The sequence below is a fragment of the Oryx dammah genome, unplaced genomic scaffold (genome assembly GCF_014754425.2).
Source record: "Oryx dammah isolate SB20612 unplaced genomic scaffold, SCBI_Odam_1.1 HiC_scaffold_18, whole genome shotgun sequence".
Taxonomy (NCBI): Eukaryota; Metazoa; Chordata; class Mammalia; order Artiodactyla; family Bovidae; genus Oryx; species Oryx dammah.
This window is the reverse complement of record NW_024070202.1, coordinates 100628175-100650889: the sequence shown is the minus strand read 5'-3', so window position 1 is coordinate 100650889 and position 22715 is coordinate 100628175.

Genomic DNA, 22715 nt, shown 5'->3' with positions numbered 1-22715 from the left:
ATATAGTCTAAATAAAGTAGGTATTAGAAATGCAAATACAAACATAGATCAGTTAAGATTTTCTAAGCAAAAACAAAAGAAAATGAAAATATGATGAATGTGGGGAAGAATATAAAACATGTGAGTATGTGTGTGTGTGTAACTGGCCCTCGTCTATAAAGAATACAATCTTCTTTTCAATTATTCAAATAACTGAAAACTGAAAAACCAAGAATAATTTCAGAAAAATAGATATTATAAGGCCACACTTCTGACCAAAATTCATTAAAATTAGAAATGTATAAGAAAGTTTTAATTAAGAACAACAAAAGCAAAAATACTCAACACTTTAGATATTAAAAATTAAAGTGATTATTGAGTTAAAAGAAAAAACAAAGTACAGTTTCAACACATACTACTATCTGTGTTGAACATTTGATTTTGCTGTCATTGTACTATACACTTACAAATGTATTATCTTATTTAATCTTGCTAAGCCCTATAATGTATTTTCACTATTCCTTTCACAATATGTACATAAATAAAACCTAAGCCTGTCTCCTTCCAGGATTATGTTCTTATTAACTAGACTATATTTTAAACTTTGAGATGAGATCAAAGCAATTATTAGAGATAAATCCATAAATTATAATTGATCTCTATACTAAATTAGAAGGATATTTTAAAATAAAGAACCTAAGTTTTCAAAGTCAAAAAGTTATAAAAAGAAAGGAAATAGAAATCCTCATGGAATTAGAACTAAATAAATAAATCATAAAATCAAAACCAATAGAATTAAGAAAATTAAAGTTCACAAATCTCTAGAAAACCATAACAAAAAAGCTGAGAAAAATATAACTAAAATTATGAAAAGAAAATGAAAACTCCTAACAGATTTTAGAGTGGGAAAGTTTAACAGAATCATATGTACAATTATTTGATAAAAATTATATGTATTTTCATTAAATATATATTCAATAGTGAATCCATAATTTATCAAAATTAATAAGATATATGAAATTTAAATAGGCAAATATCTTTGAAAATGTTATAATTAAACTTTAATTTTTTGTAAAAAAATAATCTGAACTTTTTACTAAAAGTTTACAAGTGGGCCATTTGAACATATGAAGAATTTATAATCTTCACGCTCCACTAATAATTTCAATAATCAGTGTGACTTTAATATAAATATGAGCCAAATGTAACTTTAAAAGGGTTTTTAAAACTTTATCAATCTCATTTTTAACAGTAAATGCATAAATCTTTAGTAAAATAGTAGCAAGTATAATTCAACAGTACATTAAAAGAGCAACATATCATGACAAAGCCACTGAATTTGGAAATGCATTAATATTTGGAAAACTAAAATTTGATACATCATATAGTAGTCCCAATAAGAGTATATTTATATATGTATAATAATAATACCAATGCATATAAACAAAACATTTGATAAAGCTAATTCTTTAATCTTTAATATATTGTTTAAATCAAAGCCCAATATCCTGTCACTGGTAAAAGACTAAATAGAATTCTTATTAAAATAAGATAAGAATGAATATTTCAATATGGATTTTGTGTTGTAACAATAGCATAGATATACTGGCAGTTTTATAACATTAATATCTCCCCAATTCAAAATAAAAAGAAGATATATACTTATTGCAAAGAAGGAACACTTTTCATTATTTATGAATGACATATTTAAATATAAATTAAGCTCAATAAATGCAAACTTTAGAAAAAATGCATGATATACCAGTTATTTTTAACTAGCTTTTATAAAAATTGTATCTTTATGATTATTTCCATCTTAATAGAGTACATTCTGACACTATAGCTTTATAATATCCACAAAAGTAACATTTTTTTTTTAATGCAGAGATGGGAGACCTGTTCCCATTTGTGAAAAGGGGAAGAGTAAGTAAAGAAGGTATGCATATACCTTATGGAAGACACCAATTTAATTCCTGAGAAGATGGGTTTAGAAGTGTCCGCTGCTTGTGAACAGCTCAACAGCATGGAGTCCTCCAGGTTGGTGTATCTCTAAACGTGACCCACCTGGAGATCCATGGTGTCGAACAATGAACTTTCCAAACCAGCAAGGTCTCCAAAGAGTGAGGGGAGCTCCTCTTCACCACCGTTGGTTGCAGAGCACAGAACTACACCTACACTAGCCCAGTTTAGTTTCCGTCCTTTGTCTTATATATATCAGAATTTGCTCCATCCATTTTCCATTTCTGGCCCCATCTTAAAGCTCCAAGCCATGATGTATACCTTCCAGACTCCAAATTACTCCTGGGCTTGGACATTTGCCTTTAATCAATAAAAATAAATAAGGAAATGTATTTACCTTATCAAAAGGTCTGGAGAATACAAAATAGTAGTTTCCATGTAACAAATACATTACAGTGTATTTGGTGGCAAAATATATACATGCATCTTGCCATGGAATTTCAAAGTTCAACGCTGAGTTTCTGACTGCAGTTGTCATCTATGCTCAGCACATAATATGGTGGAGAAGGATGTCCAGTTAATAGTCATGCCTAAAGTCTGACACACAGTTGGACCTGCAACTGGCTTTTAAGAACCTGGTTGTTTATGATGTGTCATTTCACACTCAGTGTTGTCCTGCATTCCCCTCAATCTAAGATGCTCCATTATCCCTGTAATTTGCTTCTAGGGCACCCAGAGCTGCATTTCACGGGAGCCTTGATGTTTTTCTTTTCTGCCTTGCTTACTTCTGTGCTCCTCTGCTCCTCAAAGATGGGCATACCAGATGCTCCAGAGGCCTTCTCCAAACGTAGCGACAAGCATCTTCTGCAAACACAGCCACTCTCCCCAGGCTGGACTGGGAATCCCTGGGTTGAGAAGATACCCTGGAGAAGGGAATAGCTACCCACTCCGTATTCTTACCTGGAAAATTCCATGGACAGAGGAGCCTGGCGGGCTATAGTCCATGGGGTCACAAAGAGTCGGACATGACTGAGCAACTAATACTTTCACTTTTACTTTTCAATAGGCTGGAGTAAGGTGTAGGAAAAGAAAGTGCCTGCATGTGTGACGTGAGTTCATTAGACTAGGGAAGGATTGTGTTTAAATAATGTATGCCATCTGCTTCCAATAGTTAGAAGTATTTAACTGAGGTTATGTCCTTTATATTTCAATTAGGGAGTTAAAAATTAAAACACTCATATCCTATTGAAGACACTATAGGTTAACCTCTAACTTCTTATGAAGTTGTACATAAATCCAAACTCTTCTGAAATTTATCAGCATTATTAATTCTGAAAATGATTCTAACTACTGGCAACTGATTGCAAAATAGATGGATTGAAAGATAGGTGGATAGATAGATAGCTGAGGTTAAAAGACACTGTGGATCACAACAAACTGTGGAAAATTCTTCAGGAGATGAGAATACCAGACCACCTGACCTGCCTCCTGAGAAATCTGTATGCAGGTCAAGAAGCAACAGTTAGAACCGGACATGGAACAACGGACTGGTTCCAAATTAGGAAAGGAGTACATCAAGGCTGTATATTGTCACCCTGCTTATTTAACTTATATGCAGAGTACATCATGCGAAATGCTGGGCTGAATGAAGCACAAGCTGGAATCAAGATTGCCGGGAGAAATATCAATAACCTCGGATGTGCATATGGCACCACCCTTATGGCAGAAAGCAAAGAGAAACTAAAGAGCCTCTTCATGAAAGTAAAAAAGAGGAGAGTGGAAAAAGCTGGCTTAAAACTTAACATTCAGTAAACGAAGATCATGGCATCCAGTCCTATCACATCATGGCAAATAGATGGGGAAACAATGGAAACAGTGACAGACTTTATTTTCTTGGGCTCCAAAATGACTGCAGATGGTCACTGCAGTCATGAAATTAAAATATACTTGCTCCTTGGAAGGAAAGCTATGACCAACCTAGACAGCATATTAAAAAGCAGAGACATTACTTTACTAACAAAGGTCTGCATAGTCAAAGCCATGTTTTTTCCTGTAGTCACATATGGATGTGAGAGTTGGACCATAAAGAAAGCTGAGCACTGAAGAATTGATGCTTTTGAATTGTGGTGTTGGAGACTCTTGAGAGTCCCTTGGACTGCAGAGAGATCAAACCAGTCAATTCTAAAAGAAATCAATCCTGAAAATTCATTGGAAGGACTGTTGCTGAAACTGAAGCTCCAATATTTTGGCCACCTGAGTTGAAGAACTGACTCATTAGAAAAGACCCTGATGCTGGGAAAGACTAAGGCAGGAGAAGGGGGTGACAGAGGATGAGATAGTTGGATGACATCACTGACTCGGTCGACATGAGTTTGAGTAAGCCCCGGGAGTTGGTGATGGACAGGGGTACCTGGCATGCTGCAGTCCATGGGGTCACAAAGAGTTGGACATGACTGAGCGACTGAACTGAATTGTAAAGAAAGATGACAGTATGAATGTCAGTAGTAAATGATTTTCATATTTTGATCTAAGAGTAGGCTTTGATGATATAGAGCTTGTTGAAAGCCATGAAAAGAGCCATCATCTGCTAAGGGGAAGCTGATGTATTATAGACAGTTCTTCATTTATCTAATCAAGTTTAACTAAGAATATCATTTCATTACAGGATGAGAGAATGATCTAACCTACTGACAATTCTTCCTATCTAGGTATGTAATGGATTAATAAAATCAGACATATATACATACTCTTCTGTCATAAAGCCTCCATTTAAAATAAATAAACTTATATTAAAATAAATAAATAAATAAATAAATACAGGCAGTAGGATAATATTGTGAAAAGAAAAACAAAACTGAATTTAAGTCTCATCTCAGGACTCTAACAATTTGTAACCAGCAACATCTTAGCATGTTAATCTTGATTCCATGCTCTCTGTGGAATTTGGAAATTTGAACACGAGTTTTTGTGAGATGTGAATAAGATAATACGTGTGCAAGTTCTTTGTAAGTTGTAAAGCTTGCACATTTAAGAAATATTTAATACTGGTATTTTACTAACTGCAACTGATCAAGAAGGTAAATATTACAGGCTCCTATGAACAGTTGCTGGTCTGTTTGACTCACTCTACCACCATTTGGCCTGCTGCTGCTGCTAAGTCGCTTCAGTTGTGTCCGACTCTGTGCGACCCCATAGATGGTAGCCCACTGGGTTCCGCTGTCCCTGGGATTCTCCAGGCAGGAACACTGGAGTGGATTGCCATTTCCTTCTCCAATGCATGAAAGTGAAGAGTGAAAGTGAAGTTTCTCAGTTGTGTCCGACCATCAGCGACCCCATGGACTGCAGCCTTCCAGGCTCCACCATCCATGGGACTCTCCAGGCAAGAGTACTGGAGTGGGGTGCCATTGCCTTCTCCACCATTTAGTGTAGTGCCTAACAAATACGACATAAATATCTGTTGGATGAAGAAATACATGTTTGTTTGTTTGTTTTTTCCCCTTTTGATCGTATTTAGTATGTCTGTTTCAAATTTATCTAGATGGCAAAACCAGAGTGACACGAAACTTGCCTCTCAAGAGCCCGTGTGTTTGAATTGCCTAAATCTATTTCCATCTTAAATACAGATGCAAACCCACTGTACTTTTCTATTTTTCCAAGAACCAGGGGTTACCACTCTGTGTCCTTAATTTTGTGTGATTCACAGGTGTTTGGATCCTGAAAGGATGTTTTTCTCTCCCAGTGCAGTGGTCTCCATATAGGGGTACCTACACTTCAGGAGTTGTACAAGGTAATCCACTGGCTTGCAGGAAGAAGCCAGTAAGATCATTTTTATCTCAGCCTTTTAAAAACCTGTGCATGTATACAATAATACTTAGGGGCTTTCCTGGTGGCTCAGATGGTAAAGAATCTGCCTGCAGTGCAGGAGACCCAGGTTTGATCCCTTGGTTGGGAAGATACCCTGGAGAAGGGAATGGTAACCCACTCCAGTATTCTTGCCTGGAGAATTCCACGGACAGAGGAGCCTGGCAGGCTACAGTCCATGGAGTTACAAAGAGTTGGACATGACTGAGTGACTAACACACACATGCAGACATACATAAGCAAATGATAGCCCATCTTTATCTATAATTCATAAATAAAAAGTCATCATGTCTTTCAATTTCCTCCTGCTGACTTCCATATACCTGTATCTGCTTCTCTTTGTCCCACAGCTCTTTCAGGAGCCTAGGATGTCTGTATTACTCAACTCTTGTGGTGAGCTGAAAATGCCCCAGGAATTCATCCCTTCTAGGTATAGACTTCAACTAATGATTTCAGCCATTGGTATATAAATATATCAGTTCCCTCAATTCTCAGGCAAGATAAGGCTAGTGATTAGGCATCATTTCATATAATTTTCCATGTGTTCAAGCTCCAGTCACCCTCTGGGGTGCCCAATATAATGGAAAACTTTTTGTTGGCTGCTTCTCCTTCCCTGTTTTACGTTCCCTCTTCCCTCCATAGCTCCTTGCACTTACTTCACAACCGAAAGTAGGGTCTTGTTTCTGGGAGAACTCAAACGAAGTCATGGATCATTAGGTTTCTGTATTTGTTTTTATTTATTTAAACAGCTTTTAATACCTCCTGGAAAACAAAAGGAAAAATAATGACAATAATGAAAACTAACCACTCCTGTTTAAAGATTATTCTTCCTGATCAAATATTTTTCAGTACTTATCTTCCCTCAGGAGTTTGCTAGTTATTTGCATGAAAATATTCTGTAGTAAGCTATGAATTTAGTAAGCTACTGTTTCTCACCTAATCCATAATACTCTCTTTGCATCTTTCCTTCCAAATTTTAACTCTGGAGATTTTGAAGTTCTCAAAAACAGCTCTTTGAGTTCAAGGAATTGTAAAACAAGAGTGGATTACTACATTTTCTATTTTACAATGCACATAAGCACATTAGAGAGGAGTTTGCTGAATTTAATATTCTGCAAATACTGTGGTGTTGGAGAAGACTCTTGAGAATCCCTTGGACTGCAAGGAGATCCAACCAGTCAATCCTAAAGGAAATCAGTCCTGAATATTCATTGGAAGGACTGATGCTGAAGCTGAACTTCCAATACTTTGGCCACCTGTTGTGAAGAACTGACTTATTGGAAAAGACCCTGATTCTAGGAAAAGGTCGAAGGTGGGAGGAGAAGGGTATGACAGAGGATGAGATTGTTGGGTGGCATCATCGACTCAATGGACATGAGTCTGAGTAAGCTCTGGGAGTTGGAGATGGACAGGGAAGCCTGGCGTGCTGCAGTCCATGGGGTTGTAAAGAGCTGGACACGAATGAGCGACTGAACTGAACTGACATACATTCACTGCTTTGTTTCTAACGGGAGTAGTGGAATATTTCACAATCTTCTTATATTAATGCTGCCTTAATTTCTTGATTTGATTGAGGGACATGGAATTAGATGCTTAAATGTCACATTTCTTAACCAACAGATACGCAAGATGTGACATATCTTAGAAAAAATGCTCATATTGTTTATCTTATTGAGTAGTAGATGGAGGTCAGGCAGGTTAATAACTGATTAACTCACACCAAAAACCCACTGTGTTTAAAATCAGTAGCTTAGGTTCTTCTTGGGGTGAAGCCAATTGTTGGCATAAAAACGTTAATGAGTAGTCATTTGTGGTCTATGCTATAACAAAATGTTCCCTCAGATGCCCAATTGTGGGGTCATTTCAGTTTGCCAAATGATGAAATTTCAATACAGAAGCAGCTTTTCTTTTTAAATAATGAATAAGAACAACATGTGCATAAGAACTCCCTAAAATAAAATTGTTCATTTTTGAGAGCAATAGTCTATGCTTACTAGCCTAATGTTAAAATTACACAGATTATAAAATTTGAGAAATTACTAGAAATGTATTCAAGATATTGAAATTCAGAATTGCATACTATTCCCTGGTGGTAAGCTTCCTGAGAATAAAAACTGATATTTTGAAATAGCGCAACAAACTCACCATGAACCATAAATCAGCCAACTCCACTTTAGCACATAAGGTATGCTCAACATATAAATTATCACTTCATTATTAGTTTCTTAGAATTTTCTATTTTTCTGTAAATATTTTATTTTTGTTCTCATATTAGCAAATATATTTTAAGTTCTTTGAAATACTTCACTACTTTGTCCATCTTTATAATTATGGACACTCAGTCATGTCTGACTCTTTGCGACCCCATGGACTATACAGTCTGTGGAATTCTCTAGGCCAGAATACTGGAGTGGGTAGCTGTTCTCTTCTCCAGGGGATCTTCCCATCCCAAGGATCAAACCTAGGTCTCTGGCATTGCAGGCAGATTCTTTACCAGCTGAGCCACCAGAGAAGCCCTTATAATTAGTAGTATTAGCTTTCTTTAACAAATAAAAACAGTGCTAATTTTAGCCTTTTAATTTACCACTCTCTATAGACATGTCACAGCATCAATTTCTCTACCTTTGGGTCTACTTCACTCAATAAATATTGAATAAATCCTTAACCTTCTTTTGATTTATATATGTCAAAATATGTTTCATCCTTTCTGATCAACTACTTCTTTCTCTAACCTTAAGAGTGAATTAGTCACTGGAACAGTCTCATCCTTTCTCTAACTGGGTCGCAGGTAAGCCTCTACATAATCTATTAATCTCTTAAAAATTAACACACAACTGAATACTCAATAATAGCCTTATAGATTTAACAATGTAAAAGAATTAGCTGCATGAATGATAAAATCAATGTACCAGAGACTTGGTTATTGATGTGATCTAACAGGGCTTCCCTAATAGCTCAGCTGGTAAAGAATCAGCCTGCAATGCAGGAGACCCCAGTTTGATTCCTAGGTCGGGAAGATCTGTTGGAGAAGGGAACGGCTACCCCCTCCAGTAGTCTGGCCTGGAGAATTCCATGGACTGTATGGTCCATGGGGTCACAAAGAATTGGATACAACTGAGCGACTTTCACTTCACTTATGACCTAACAATCTCTTCTACTAGTTGTGTTTAATGTTTGTCATTGGAGATAGCTTGTCATCAAGTTAAGATTATTTTCTAGATTAAACACTGAACTGAAAACATTTAACTGATAAATTTTTGTTTTTATTTCTACAAGCATATGATGCTAACATGAGCTTATCAGACAAGTATTCCAAAAAGCATTTGTTTGGACTATGAGAAATACATAATCTTTGAAAAAATATTTCATAATCTTCTATATTAATTCAATGTTAATTCATTATGTTCTTCTATTAAATTCATTTTCAAGTTTTCAGGTGAAGTATCTACTGACCAGAAATAGATCATATAGGATTTTCAAATAGCCTTTGCAATGTGGCCATTGCTGACATCAGTAGCATCCAGAAGTATTTAAGAGAGGAATGTATATCCTAGCATAAGTCACATTTTTGATTCCACTACAGAAATGGGCACAAAAATTAGGATGTTGATTTTAGAGATGACATTTAGAATTTTATTTTCTTTTAGTCAGCATTCTTATTAGAAAAGAAAACTTAGGAAAAAACACATTGAGGGGAGATATAAATGAAGGATAAAAGTGGGGAGATAGTGATTACATTTACACAAAAGTAAAAATGAAGACAGGAAGATATACAAATATGAGCTCTTTCCTGTGAAATGCCACAAAAGCCAGTCTGGTTTTACTTTTTATGACAGCTATTAATGTTCGCTATAAATTGGGCTTCCCTTGTAGCTCAGTCGGTAAAGAATTTGCCTGCAGTGCAGGAGACCCAGGTTCGATCCCTGAGTTGGAAAGATCCCCTGGAGAAGGAAATGGCAACCCACTCCAGTATCCTTGCCTGGAAAATCTCATAGACAGAGGAACCTGGTGGATTGCAGTCCATGGGGTCACAAAGAGTCGGGCATGACTGAGCGACTAACATACACACACACACACATAAATTGCTCTAACAGTTGTGTGGCCATGATCCTTTAATTATACTCTGAGTAACACCTAGATATCAAAGGCAAACAAAGAAAACAAAAAGACAGAAACGAATAAAAGATAAACTGCTTTCAATTCAGAAGAATGACCTAAAACAGCTTTCCAGTTCATGAGCTCATTCATTATAAATCTGCTTTTGTTCATCACTACTTGGCAAGTTTACTTCCTAAAGAGATATAGGGTGAGAATTTTTGATTGGGAACAAACATAAGCTAAAAAAAATCTGTATATATGGGTACATATACATAATAGCCATTTGCCATGAATATGCCAGTAAATCCTAAACATGTACCTTTGGTTTTCAGATCTCTCTACTATGGCTTGTATATCCAATAGCTTATCCTAATACTCCTGTTTGTATTGCTTTCCACAAACTAAAAAATCATTCTTCTTACTAAAACTGGCCCCAGTTCTATCAGTCTCATTGCCTACCTTACATAACTGCTCTTCAGGCTTTATTATTTTTTTTGTCCAATCTACCACCACCACCATCCCACTTACCCAATCACCCAGGCCAACCTACCCTTTCTCTTTAGCATTTTTCCAATCCATCACCTCTTTGTATTGATTTAATTTTAACCTTGGTTACTTATCTTTCCTCCAAATTTTCAATCTTTCTTCTGTTTAAATCACTTTGCATACTTCAATCACAGTCATTTTTCTTAAATATCAAGCATTTCTCTTCCTTGATTAACCATTTAATAATGCCTCACTTCCCTGAACTCAGCCTTGGTAAGGGAAGATTAAAGGCTCTTGGTGGTGTCATCGCCAATGTGTATAGCCACGTTTCCGCCACTCACTCTCCATCACTCTTTAGTCTAGTTGTTCTGTTCTACTTTACTAAATACATCATCTTCTATCCTCTGGTGATTCTTCAACTTCATTTGAGGTTTCACAACCCTACAGATGTTCTTGTGTACTTTTCATTTTTAGCTAGAACCACTATGGATACATAAATATGAGTGTACACATGAACGCACACACACAAGGCAGAATTACAAACTCTAAAAGCACTGGAGCCTTATCTCTCTGGGTTATGTGCGCTTACAACTGAGTGAATAATATTCCAGCCTGGAGAGTACCACTCTACCACTCTATCAACTAGAAAAATAATCCCTCCTAGTGAGAAAATTAATGTTGCTTTAGATACACTGGAAGATTTCATTATGATGCTAGACAAGATTAGGGAATTCAGAGAACTCATGAGACTTGAGAACAGCAACACTTGCTTTAGCCTCTCACAACCACTGAGAAATCATGTCCCATGTCTCAGAGAATTGTGGGGCAGGGCTTTTCTTTATAACAGAAAACTGAAACTGATTTTCTGAAGAATATTACCTCAGATCTTCCAAGGTCACCTAGTTCAGCCCTCTTGCTTTCAAATGAAAAGACTGAAGCCCAGATGAATGTGACCCTCTCTCTCAACAGTTACACTATTACTGTTGATTTTTTTTTTTCTTTTAGAAAGATTTAGAGGTAATTTTCCCACTGCTCATACATTTTCATTTCCTTCCTGCATTCTCTGTGAAGAAACAGAAAGATGAGCCTTTATTATACTGTTGAAGCCCTAGACTATATGAAAAATGAAACAAGTAACAGAAATTTTGTATTCAGGACAGTCTACCCAAGAAGTCCCTTCAACTAGTCGCAAATCACACACGCCCCTGCAATTCCGACAGGTGTATCAAATTAACTGATCTCACTGATGGTCTACAGCTTCGTGATTTGCATGGTCAGAAGCAGAGTTTTATATTCCTAACAAAACTAGAACCCAATCCATGGTTTATATGAGAGAAGCTATGTTTTTCTTCCCATTAAATTCTTTATTTGCACATCAAATATACTGAATAAATTGTTTACATGTGCTTGATATCTCACTGGATTCTTTCCTTTTTAAAGGTGTGAATGAGGTTTACAAGTGTGTTGCATTAAACACAGCAAAGATGTGACAAGACAGAATCACTGCAGTAATAATATGCATTAATAAAAGGGAATATTAATCCATCAAACACAACTTGGCATTTGAGTCCTTTGTCATAAAAAAGGAAAAAATGATTTATCAAAAGAATGCCATTTTGGAGACCGGGGCAGACTGAGGAGGGTATTGTAGCAGGTAAGTTTAAACTGGGTGACTCTTGCTATTGCAACGGAGAGAGATAGAGGGAGAATCAGCAAATTAAGACAAAAACTCCAATTGATTACTAAGAGAGTTATTAATTTTAATTTCAGAGAATACATACTAAGAAATGCAAACTGAATCATAGAAACAGTATAGCTAGAAGAGCAGAAACATCAGAAAATGTTCATGGAACTTTCCTATCAATGCTGCATTTTTACATATAACTCTTGACTAATGGAGAAATAGGAATGGAGTGAGGGGCAAAAGGCTGTAGTTCCAAGTGTATACCAGGAAGAAAAACTGGGGGACTGAATTGCTAAAAAATGAAAGCTGTCAGACTGTATTTTATTTTAAGAGGGTTCTGCAAAGTTGTTAGGGCTTAGATTCTTGTTATACATATTTGTAAGTATGTATTACAGGACACATACTGCTGCTGCTGCTGCTAAGTCGCTTCAGTTGTGTCCGACTCTGTCCAACCCCATAGACGGCAGCCCACCAGGCTCCCCCGTCCCTGGGATTCTCCAAGCAAGAATGCTGGAGTGGGCTGCCATTTCCTTCTTCAATCATGAAAGTGAAAAGTGAAAGTGAAGCTGCTCAGTCGTGCCAACTAGTAGTGACCCTGTGGACTGCAGCCCACCAGGCTCCTTCGTCCATGGGATTTTCCAGGCAAGAGTACTGGAGTGGGGTGCCAGTGCCTTCTCCACAGGACACATACAAACTATATCAAACTGGAAAAATGAGATCTATCCTAAGCACTCAGCTTTATATTTCTACTCACAGGCACATTGTGAAGATCAAATGAGAACATTGTGAGAATACTTGGTATAATTTTACAACATTGTGAAAATATTGTTCCCAGGAATATTTGAATCCATAATAGTAAAATATTCTGCCCTAATTTTCTTGGCTTAGCCTAGAAAAAATTTACCAATCTAGGATAAGAAGAGATACCTAGACATTCCAAAACACTGTGAGTTATGGAATACTGACTCAGGAGAAAAAACATTTAAAATAAGCTGAAGTGTAAATGTAAAGCCCATTCAACAGCCTTCAGTTTGTTAGCTTCGTTCGGTCCCTACAACAATGACCATCGGGCCTTAGTGAAGAAATACTTGTCCTTTCTGAAGAATTCTTGGGGGTTGGTTGAAGGTCACAGCTAAGTGTTGCACGACTATGGAATATATAATAGCTTACACATTGTTTATAATCTAAAAACATTAAGAACATTTTTCCAATTGAAAATAAATGCATACATACTGTACAAAATAAAACAGAATTCCAAAACTATATAAAGTGAAAGCCCACTAGGTTTTTTCCTGAGAGATAACCAACATTATATTTTCTGTATACCCTTTGGGATTGTTATATATCTATTATGATGATCATGATGTTATCATTAGTATCCCGTATAAAGAGTAAACAGAGAGGGTATTTTGAGATCAGATACTTTTGTTTTCATCATTAAAAAATAATTTGTAATCTCCTATGGTTTTGTTTCCAATTTTCATTCCAATCCCAAAGAAAGACAATGCCAAAGAATGCTCAAACTACCACACAATTGCACTCATCTCACACACTAGTAAAGTAATGCTCAAAATTCTCCAAGCCAGGCTTCAGCAACACGTGAACAGTGAACTTCCTGATGTTCAAGCTGGTTTTAGAAAAGGCAGAGGAACCAGAGATCAAATTGCCAACATCCGCTGGATCATGGATAAAGCAAGAGAGTTTCAGAAAAACATCTATTTCTGCTTTATTGACTATGCCAAAGCCTTTGACTGTGTGGGTCACAATAAACTGTGGAAAGTTCTGAAAGAGATGGGAATCCCAGACCACCTGACCTGCCTCTTGAGAAACCTATATGAAGGTCAGGAAGTAACAGTTAGAACTGGACATGGAACAACAGACTGGCTCCAAATAGGAAAAGAAGTACATCAAGGCTGTATATTGTCACTCTGCTTATTTAACTTATATGCAGAGTACATCATGAGAAATGCTGGGCTGGAGGAAGCACAAGCTGGAATCAAGATTGCCGGGAGAAATATCAATCACCTCAGATATGCAGATGACACCACCCTTATGGCAGAAATTGAAGAGGAACTCAAAAGCATCTTGATGAAAGTGAAAGAAGAGAGTGAAAAAGTTGGCTTAAAGCTCAACATTCAGAAAACAAAGATCATGGCATCTGGTCCCATCACTTCATGGGAAATAGATGGGGAAACAGTGGAAATAGTGTCAAACTTTATTTTTTGGGGCTCCAATCACTGCAGATGGTAATTGCAGCCATGAAATTAAAAGATGCTTACTCCTTGGAAGGAAAGTTATGACCAACCTAGATGGCATATTAAAAAGCAGAGATATTACTTTGCCAACAAAGGTCCATCTAGTCAAGGCTATGGTTTTTCCAGTGGTCATGTATGGATGTGAAAGTTGGACTGTGAAGAAAGCTGAGCGCTGAAGGATTGATGCTTTTGAACTGTGGTGTTGGAGAAGACTCTTGAGAGTCCCTTGGACTGCAAGGAGGTCCAACCAGTCCATCCTAAAGGAGATCAGTCCTGGGTGTTCTTTGGAAGGACTGATGCTGAAGCTCAAACTCCAATATTTTGGCCACCTCATGTGAAGAGCTGACTCATTGGAAAAGACCCTGATGCTGGGAGCAATTGAGGGCAGGAGGAGAAGGGGACAACAGAGGATGAGATGGCAGTATGGCATCACCGACTCGATGAACATGAGTTTGGGTGAACTCCGGGCGTTGGTGATGGATGGGGAGGCCTGGCATGCTGTGATTCATGGGGTTGCAAAGAGTCGGACACCACTGAGTTACTGAACTGAACTGAACTGAATGGTTTTGTACAAAGATTCTCAAGAAGGAATGGCACCCCCAAGCTGAGCATAGTTCAATGATCCTAGAACCAAGAAGGGCCAAGAGGAAGTCCCCCCTTTCATGGGGAAGACTATAGCTTTAGGCTAAGAGAAAATATAGAATAAATTAATCAAGACTCAAGAACAGGGAGCATACAGCCAAAAAAAAGACGACTAGAAATTCAATAGAAGTGAAGAATAAAAGAGGAGTATCTATGGAGAAGGCAATGGCACCCCACTCCAGTACTCTTGCCTGGAAAATCCCGCGGACGGAGGAGCCTGGTGGGCTGCAGTCCATGGGGTCACTGAGGGTTGGACACAATTGAGCGACTTCACTTTCACTTTTCACTTTCATGCGTTGGAGAAGGAAATGGCAACCCACTCCAGTGCTCTTGCCTGGAGAATCCCAGGGACGGGGGAGCCTGGTGGGCTGCCATCTATGGGGTCGCACGGAGTCGGACACGACTGAAGCGACTTAGCAGCAGCAGCATGGAGAAGAGTGCTCCAGACCAGTCATTAATTACAATGACTTCATTGTACTACCAAGAGTTCCTTACCTCCCTGTCTACCATCTTCCTTCATTTTAGGAAGGATGACGCTTCCAGGGCAACACATCTCCTTAGCCCATTCCCTATTTCCCTTAGGGAAAAATATAGTCTATCTGCATGAGCACAGTTTGGAAATTAAGCTGAGGTGGTCCTATTGGCAAGTAAAAGGCTTCTTTGAAATGCCCATACGTCATTCTATGAAAAACTGCAGACAGGAGAAATCCACCCACCTGGCTTCAAGGTTGGATGTAGAAACTACGACTTTCAGTGGTTTCAAGGAGCTTGACTGTGAGGCTCAACCTCTTGAAGAAGCTAAAACCATATCAGGGAGCAACCCAGGAAGGAGGAAGTTAGCCCTGGTAACCTTGTCCTAACTGATAAGTCCATAGCCCTAAATGGTGCCCCACTGGTAGAGGGAAAGAGAGAACTGCGCCGTGATTTTGACTCAATGCCATTATAATCAACCAACAGTATTGTTTTAATTAAGATAATTGTTTGTTTCAGAAGCCCTGGGACATAATGGAATTTTGCTTCCTCCCTTCTCAGAAAAGTATTTGGGGCAATTCTTTGCAACACCTCTCCCCAGTCTAAACGGATCAGCGCTAGAAAGATGGGTTAAGGAAAATGTGGGTGCAACTGTCAGTAAAGTGGAGGAGGATAGAGGGCAGATTATAAGATGGTGGTGAGCAGACCTTTCCCAGAAGTCTGACGATAATTTCCAAGGAGGTTAATGGAATGGCATCTTGAAGAAGAGAGAAGAGCAAACAATGGACTTTTATTTTTTCATAGGATGGGAGATAGAAGAGATAGAAATCCTTAATCTAATTTCAATATTAAAAAAAACTTTAGTAAAAATTCCTTATTATTTTTCCTTCTTGGAATCGCTCTTAGATATCTTCAAATACATACAACTTTTCTCCATCTTGGTGCTTAAGCCTTATCCAATTTACACACAAATGAACTCATTGATACTGATTTGGCTGTTTTCTTATTTGTTTTTAAGTGTAGGCCTTAATTCTCCATTCTGCTCATGCCATGAATATTCCCCCTGCCCTTGATCTTTCCCTACTGGTTTGTATATGCTTAATATTCAGGGACCATTAAGCATGAGAATGCTTCTAGGGTCTTACAACACCAATATCATTATCACTGAAGAGCTAGACAATAATTTTCCTTTATTTGGCACAGAAAGTAAATCTTGTTCTTCCAATCTTCTTAAAGTATATTCTCAATTTATGTATCAAGGCAAGAAAGATAACTGACATTGGATAAATTTAATGAAGCACAATGTACCAACTATCAGTAATTTAAGAAAATAGTAATTTAAAATCCTTTAAATATAAATTATCATCAGAATTACCCAATGCAATTGATGTCTGGCAAAAACCATCACAATATTGTAAAGTAATTACCCTCCAATTAAAATAAATAAATAAAATTTAAAAAACCATGTGGCACACTAAAGGCAGTGTTTTGCCATTAGAATATTATTACATTGTATTAATTGGCATCGTCCATTAATGATATGTGTCACGGCCCAATCTGAGTTTGGTGAGTCTGAATCTGAACCTTTATTTTTTATATTGGGGTATAACCGATTAACAATATCGTGATAGATTCAGGTGCATAGAGAAGAGACTCAGCCATACATATACATGTATCCATTCTCCCCCAAACTCCCCTCCCATCTAGGTTAACACTGAGTAGAGTTCCATGCGCTATACTGTAGGTCCTTGTTGGTTATCCATTTTAAACACAGCAGTGTGTACATGCTCATCCCAAACTCCTTACTATCCCTTCTCCCTGGCAACCATAAGTTCCTTCCTGAAGTCTGTCTCTTTTTAAACTTACATCATGTGTCTTAAAGAAACACACATCAGAGTAAGAACTGCTGTTACTCACCTAACTGTAGGCTCCCACCTAAGCCTCAGGCTGAGGTGCTAAGGACCTTTCCAACAGCTCTCAACAACTGTGTGTTGTTGAGCCCAGCAAGCTTTTCTCCATGAAGAATTCCTTCCTAAGAAAAACCTGGATGAACAATCTTCCCCCTGAACCTATACGATTCTGGGATGTCCAAAGAGACAGGAATGAAAAGATGACATAACTAGCAATCATAAAAAAAAACCCCAACAGAAATTACAATAAATCCTCCCAAAGGAATAAGTAATAAAACAGAATTATCCAATGTATGTGCCTTTCCCCTCATCTTTCAAAGTCAAGCTTGGCATTTATCTAACAAACATTAATATCTACTATATAGCAGATAACGTTTTAGGCCCTGATGATTCAGTGGCAAACTAGAGAGTTCTTGCTCCTGCCGTCTCATAAGATATTAAAGACATAAAAGTTACATAAACAACAGCATCAAATTCTAGGAAGAAAATAGACTGAGTACTAAGACTGCTTATAAATCAAGCCATTACTTTAGCCTGAGTCACAGGGAAAGGCTTTCTAAGGAGTAGCAGACAATCAGACTGAACATGAGAAGATGCTTCCCATGCATATGAGAAAGTCCTACATGAAGAAAACAGCAAATAGTGTATACTCGAAACAGAACCTTTCAAGCTGAGATGGGCACATCATGTTCAAGAAACTGAAAGACAAACCAGTGTGGCCAATATCTGATGGCAAAGCTCTAGTTCATCCATTAAGATCGTAATAGGGAGTATAAAGAGGGGAGGGAGGGACGAAAAAATGAGGCATCACAGACATTCCCTCATGCGGATGGTAAGTCTCTATATTATCAATAAGAAGTTACGTTGATGGCAGATAGCCTTGGTCTTTTGTGATCTTGTTACTCAGAGTTTGGTGCATAGGCCACCAGCCTTGGCATTACCTGGGAGCTTGCTTGAAAGATGAAATCTGAAACTTACTTACTGAAGCATAACCTGCATTTTAACAAGTTCCCTCAAGTGATTCATAAATATACTAAAGTTTGAGAAATATTGCTCTATAACATAGATTACAACATAGATTACTCAAACATAACTGTATAAAGAGGGGCGGGAGAGAAGAAAAAAATGAGGCATCACAGACATTCCCTCATGCGGATAATAAGTCTATATTATCAATAAGAAGTTACGTTGATGGCAGATAGCCTTGGTCTTTTGTGATCTTGTTACTCAGAGTTTGGTGCATAGGCCACCAGCCGTGGCATTACCGGGGAGCACCTTAGGGCTGCCCAGATGGTTTAGTGGTAATGAATCCACTTTTACGTGACTTAGTGACTGAACAACAATGTAAAATCTTAACAACAGGGAAAACTGGGTGGAGGGGGTATATGAGAACCCTGTGTACAATTTCTGTAACTTTTCTATTAGCTCTGAAACTATACTAAATTTTTAGGAGTTTATTTTAAAAACAATGAGTACTGAGTTTCTAGATTTATCTAGTTAGCTGATGGTAGTGCCATTTCCTGAAGTAAAAAAGACAAGGAGACAAGTGGATAAATGCAGGAGGAAGGTTGCTAAAATACCTCCTAAAATACATTTTAGGAGGTAGCAGCATTTTATTTTGGAGATGTTAGTGAAACATCCAAAGAGAGATGCTGGCAGGTGAGAAGGGATATATAGATGATACCTAAAAAGGAAACGAGGATGCAGAACAGTGGTTTCCAGGAGCTTGTTGAAGGTATAGAAAAATGGGTACAGAGTTTCAGTCCAGGATGGCAAAAAATCTCTAGAGATGGATAATGGTAATGATTGTATAACAATGAGAATATACTTTATGCCATTGAACTGTACACTTTAAAATGATTAAAATGGTAAGTCTTATAATGTATACTTTCTCACAATTAAAAAACTAAAACTATCCTGGGTGGCAGGAATATAAGGACTTATTTCATTATCCCTTTCTACATTACAAATTTAATAGAGAACACCAAGCTACACACTGCTGCTGCCAAGTCGCCTCAGTCGTGTCTGACTCTGTGCAGCCCCAGAGACGGCAGCCCCCCAGGCTCCCCCGTCCCTAGGATTCTCCAGGCAAGAACACTGGAGTGGGTGGCCATTGCCTTCTCCAATGCATGAAAGTGAAAAGTGAAAGGGAAGTCACTCAGTCGTGTCCGACTCTTCGAGACCCCATGGACTGCAGCCTTCCAGGCTCCTCCGTCCATGGGATTCTCCAGGCAAGAGTACTGGAGTGGGGTGCCATTGCCTTCTCTGAACTACACACTAAAAGTGCTTTAAAGAAGGATGAATTTTGAGAGGAAAATCTATTCTAGGGAGAAGGTCAAGGAGAGTGTCTCTGAAGGGATAACTTTCAGTCACTTCATCTTTTTCCATGTGTCCTTTCAAGAACCTCCTTTCTTTAAACACTGTTGCCCCTTTAGGACCACTTCTAAGGATGATAGTGTTACCTAGAGACAAAGATACTGGTTTGCATTTGAATCCTAGCTCCAGCTCCTACTGGCACTATGGCCTTGTTTATGTTTCTCAACCTTTCTAAACCACTATTTCCTTATCTGTAAAATGGAGATAAAATTTATCTGAAGTTTGGTGGAGACTGAGTGTGTGTATATCAGTTCAGTTCAGTTCAGTTCAGTTGCTCAGTTGTGTCTGACTCTTTGTGACCGCATGAATTGCAGCACGCCAGGCCTCCTTGTCCATCACCAACTCCCGGAGTTCACTCAGACTCACATCCATCGAGTCCGTGATGCCATCCAGCCATCTCATCCTCTGTCGTCCCCTTCTCCTCCTGCCCCCAATCCCTCCCAGCATCAGAGTCTTTTCCAATGAGTCAACTCTTCGCATGAGGTGGCCAAAGTATTGGAGTTTCAGCTTTAGCATCATTCCATCCAAAGAAATCCCATGGCTGATCTTCAGAATGGACTGGTTGGATCTCCTTGCAGTTGAAGGGACTCTCAAGAGTCTTCTCCAACACCACAGTTCAAAAGCATCAATTCTTCAGCGCTCAGCTTTCTTCACAATCCAACTCTCACATCCATACATGACCACAGGAAAAACCATAGCCTTGACTAGATGGACCTTAGTCGGCAAAGTAATGTCTCTGCTTTTGAATATGCTCTCTAGGTTGGTCATAACTTTTCTTCCAAGGAGTAAGCATCTTTTAATTTCATGGCTGCAATCACCATCTGCAGTGATTGGAGCCCCCAAAAATAAAGTCTGACACTGTTTCCACTGTTTCCCCATCTATTTCCCATGAAGTGATAGGTCCGGATGCCATGATCTTGGTTTTCTGAATGTTGAGCTTTAAGCCAACTTTTTCACTCTCCTCTTTCACTTTCATCAAGAGGCTTTTTAGTTCCGCTTCACTTTCTGCCATAAGGGTGGTGTCATCTGCATTTCTGAGGTTATTGATATTTCTCCTGGCAATCTTCTCTCCAGCTTGTGTTTCTTCCAGTCCAGTGTTTCTCATGATGTGCTCTGCATAGAAGTTAAATAAGCAGGGTGACAATATACAGCCTTGACGTACTCCTTTTCCTATTTGCAACCAGTCTGTTGTTCCATGTCCAGTTCTAACTGTTGCTTCCTGACTTGCATACAGATTTCTCAAGAGGCAGGTCAGGTGGTATACATATATATACAGGGTTCAATTCCTGGGCCAGGAAAGATCCCCTGGAAGAGGCAATGGCAACCCTCTCCAGTATTCTTGCCTGGGAAATTTCATGGACAGAGGAACCTGGGAGACTACAGTCCAGGGCGGGTCTCAAAAGAGTCGGAAACAACTTAGCAACTAAACAACTACAGCAATGATACACACACACACACACACACACACACACACAGCAATTGGATCTTAAGATGTACTTAACAAAGGACAGCTTTAACACAGACAGCATATTTGAAGAGAGACATCTGTTGTAGTCTACTTCGAGTGGACACAGCCAGAGTGGCAAACCCTGCCCTCTCTTCAGGCTGGAAAGATTACTCACTAGAGGAGAACCCATGGTTTCTGGCTATCAGAATGAAGGCAAGTCCTCTGAGGCTTCTCCTTAGAACAACCCTGATAAACAGACTGTTTCTATTCATGATCTTTCTGCCTCTGAGTCACAAGTTCTCACTACTGCAGAACATGGCAATTTTCTACTGAGTACTGACATCCTTTTGGGATTCTGCAAAAAAAAAAAAAAAATTTATTGAATTTGAAAGGAAGCCAATGATCATAAAAAATACTCAGTTCAGAACCTATATTTTTTCTCAGAATATATGATCAATATCATTGGTTATTCTTAGCTATGCAGTCACAGCAGTACACCGCCTTGTACTAGAGGCAGTGACATAAAAGGCCACTGAGCTGATATCATGGTTCTGATTACATGTGACCACACCTTTCCTTAGATTACAATTCAATTACTTCCTTCCCAACCTATCTTAGCAGGATACAGTCAGCACTTCCAGAAATTTTACTTAAGTGCAAACCAGATACTTCATAACTCTCCTCAAGATCAGAAATATATTACTTTAGTTTGAGGGGAATTTCTTTAAAAATTTGGCAACTTTAACCTATGACTTCCAGTTAAAAAAAAAAAAAAAGACCTACAGAACAATTAATTGTGAGGTCCACGCTGAAATTTGGTGTAAAACAATGTAGAACAGCCGAGTATGCATAAGGTATGCTATGGCAGAGAGAATTCTTTATATTCTTTCCATATTCTGCACTGGGTAACCCTAGTCAATTGAGAAGATATCGAAAGTCTCCTGTCTGCCTCATGTTTGTGAGATATCTCTGGGTCCAAGAGGAGTGAGTCAGTCTAAAAATACAAGACACATAATTTAAAAATATGTTCAACATAAAAAAAAAAAACCATCCCAGAAACAGTACTATACAGATAAACTAAATAAATGCAGGTGGAGATAACAATAATAATTTTAGTATACTTCAGTTGTATAGCATTTTAAGTGGTCATAAAAGGGTTCCAAATGTATTTATTTTGATTCTTGAATAACATTATGAAGTCAGAATTATAGGTATTAATAATATCCATCACAGAAATGAAGAAGCTGCAGAATTGGATGATGTCCTGAGAGTCACATTTTGGAAAAAAAGATAAATTGTACTTGAGTTGGAAAACTGCTTTGTTTCCCGATTCCACCATTACTTAAAGTTGAGATTGACAAAATTCTTAAATACTTATATTCCTCACCTGGAAATCAATGATAACACTACCTCACAGGATCAGGTGGCTCAGTGGTAATGTGCCTACCAATCCAGGAGATTCAGGTTTGATCCTTGGGTTGGAAAGATCCCCTGGAGGAGGAAACAGCAACCCACTCCAGCATTCTTGCTAGGAAAATCCCATGGAC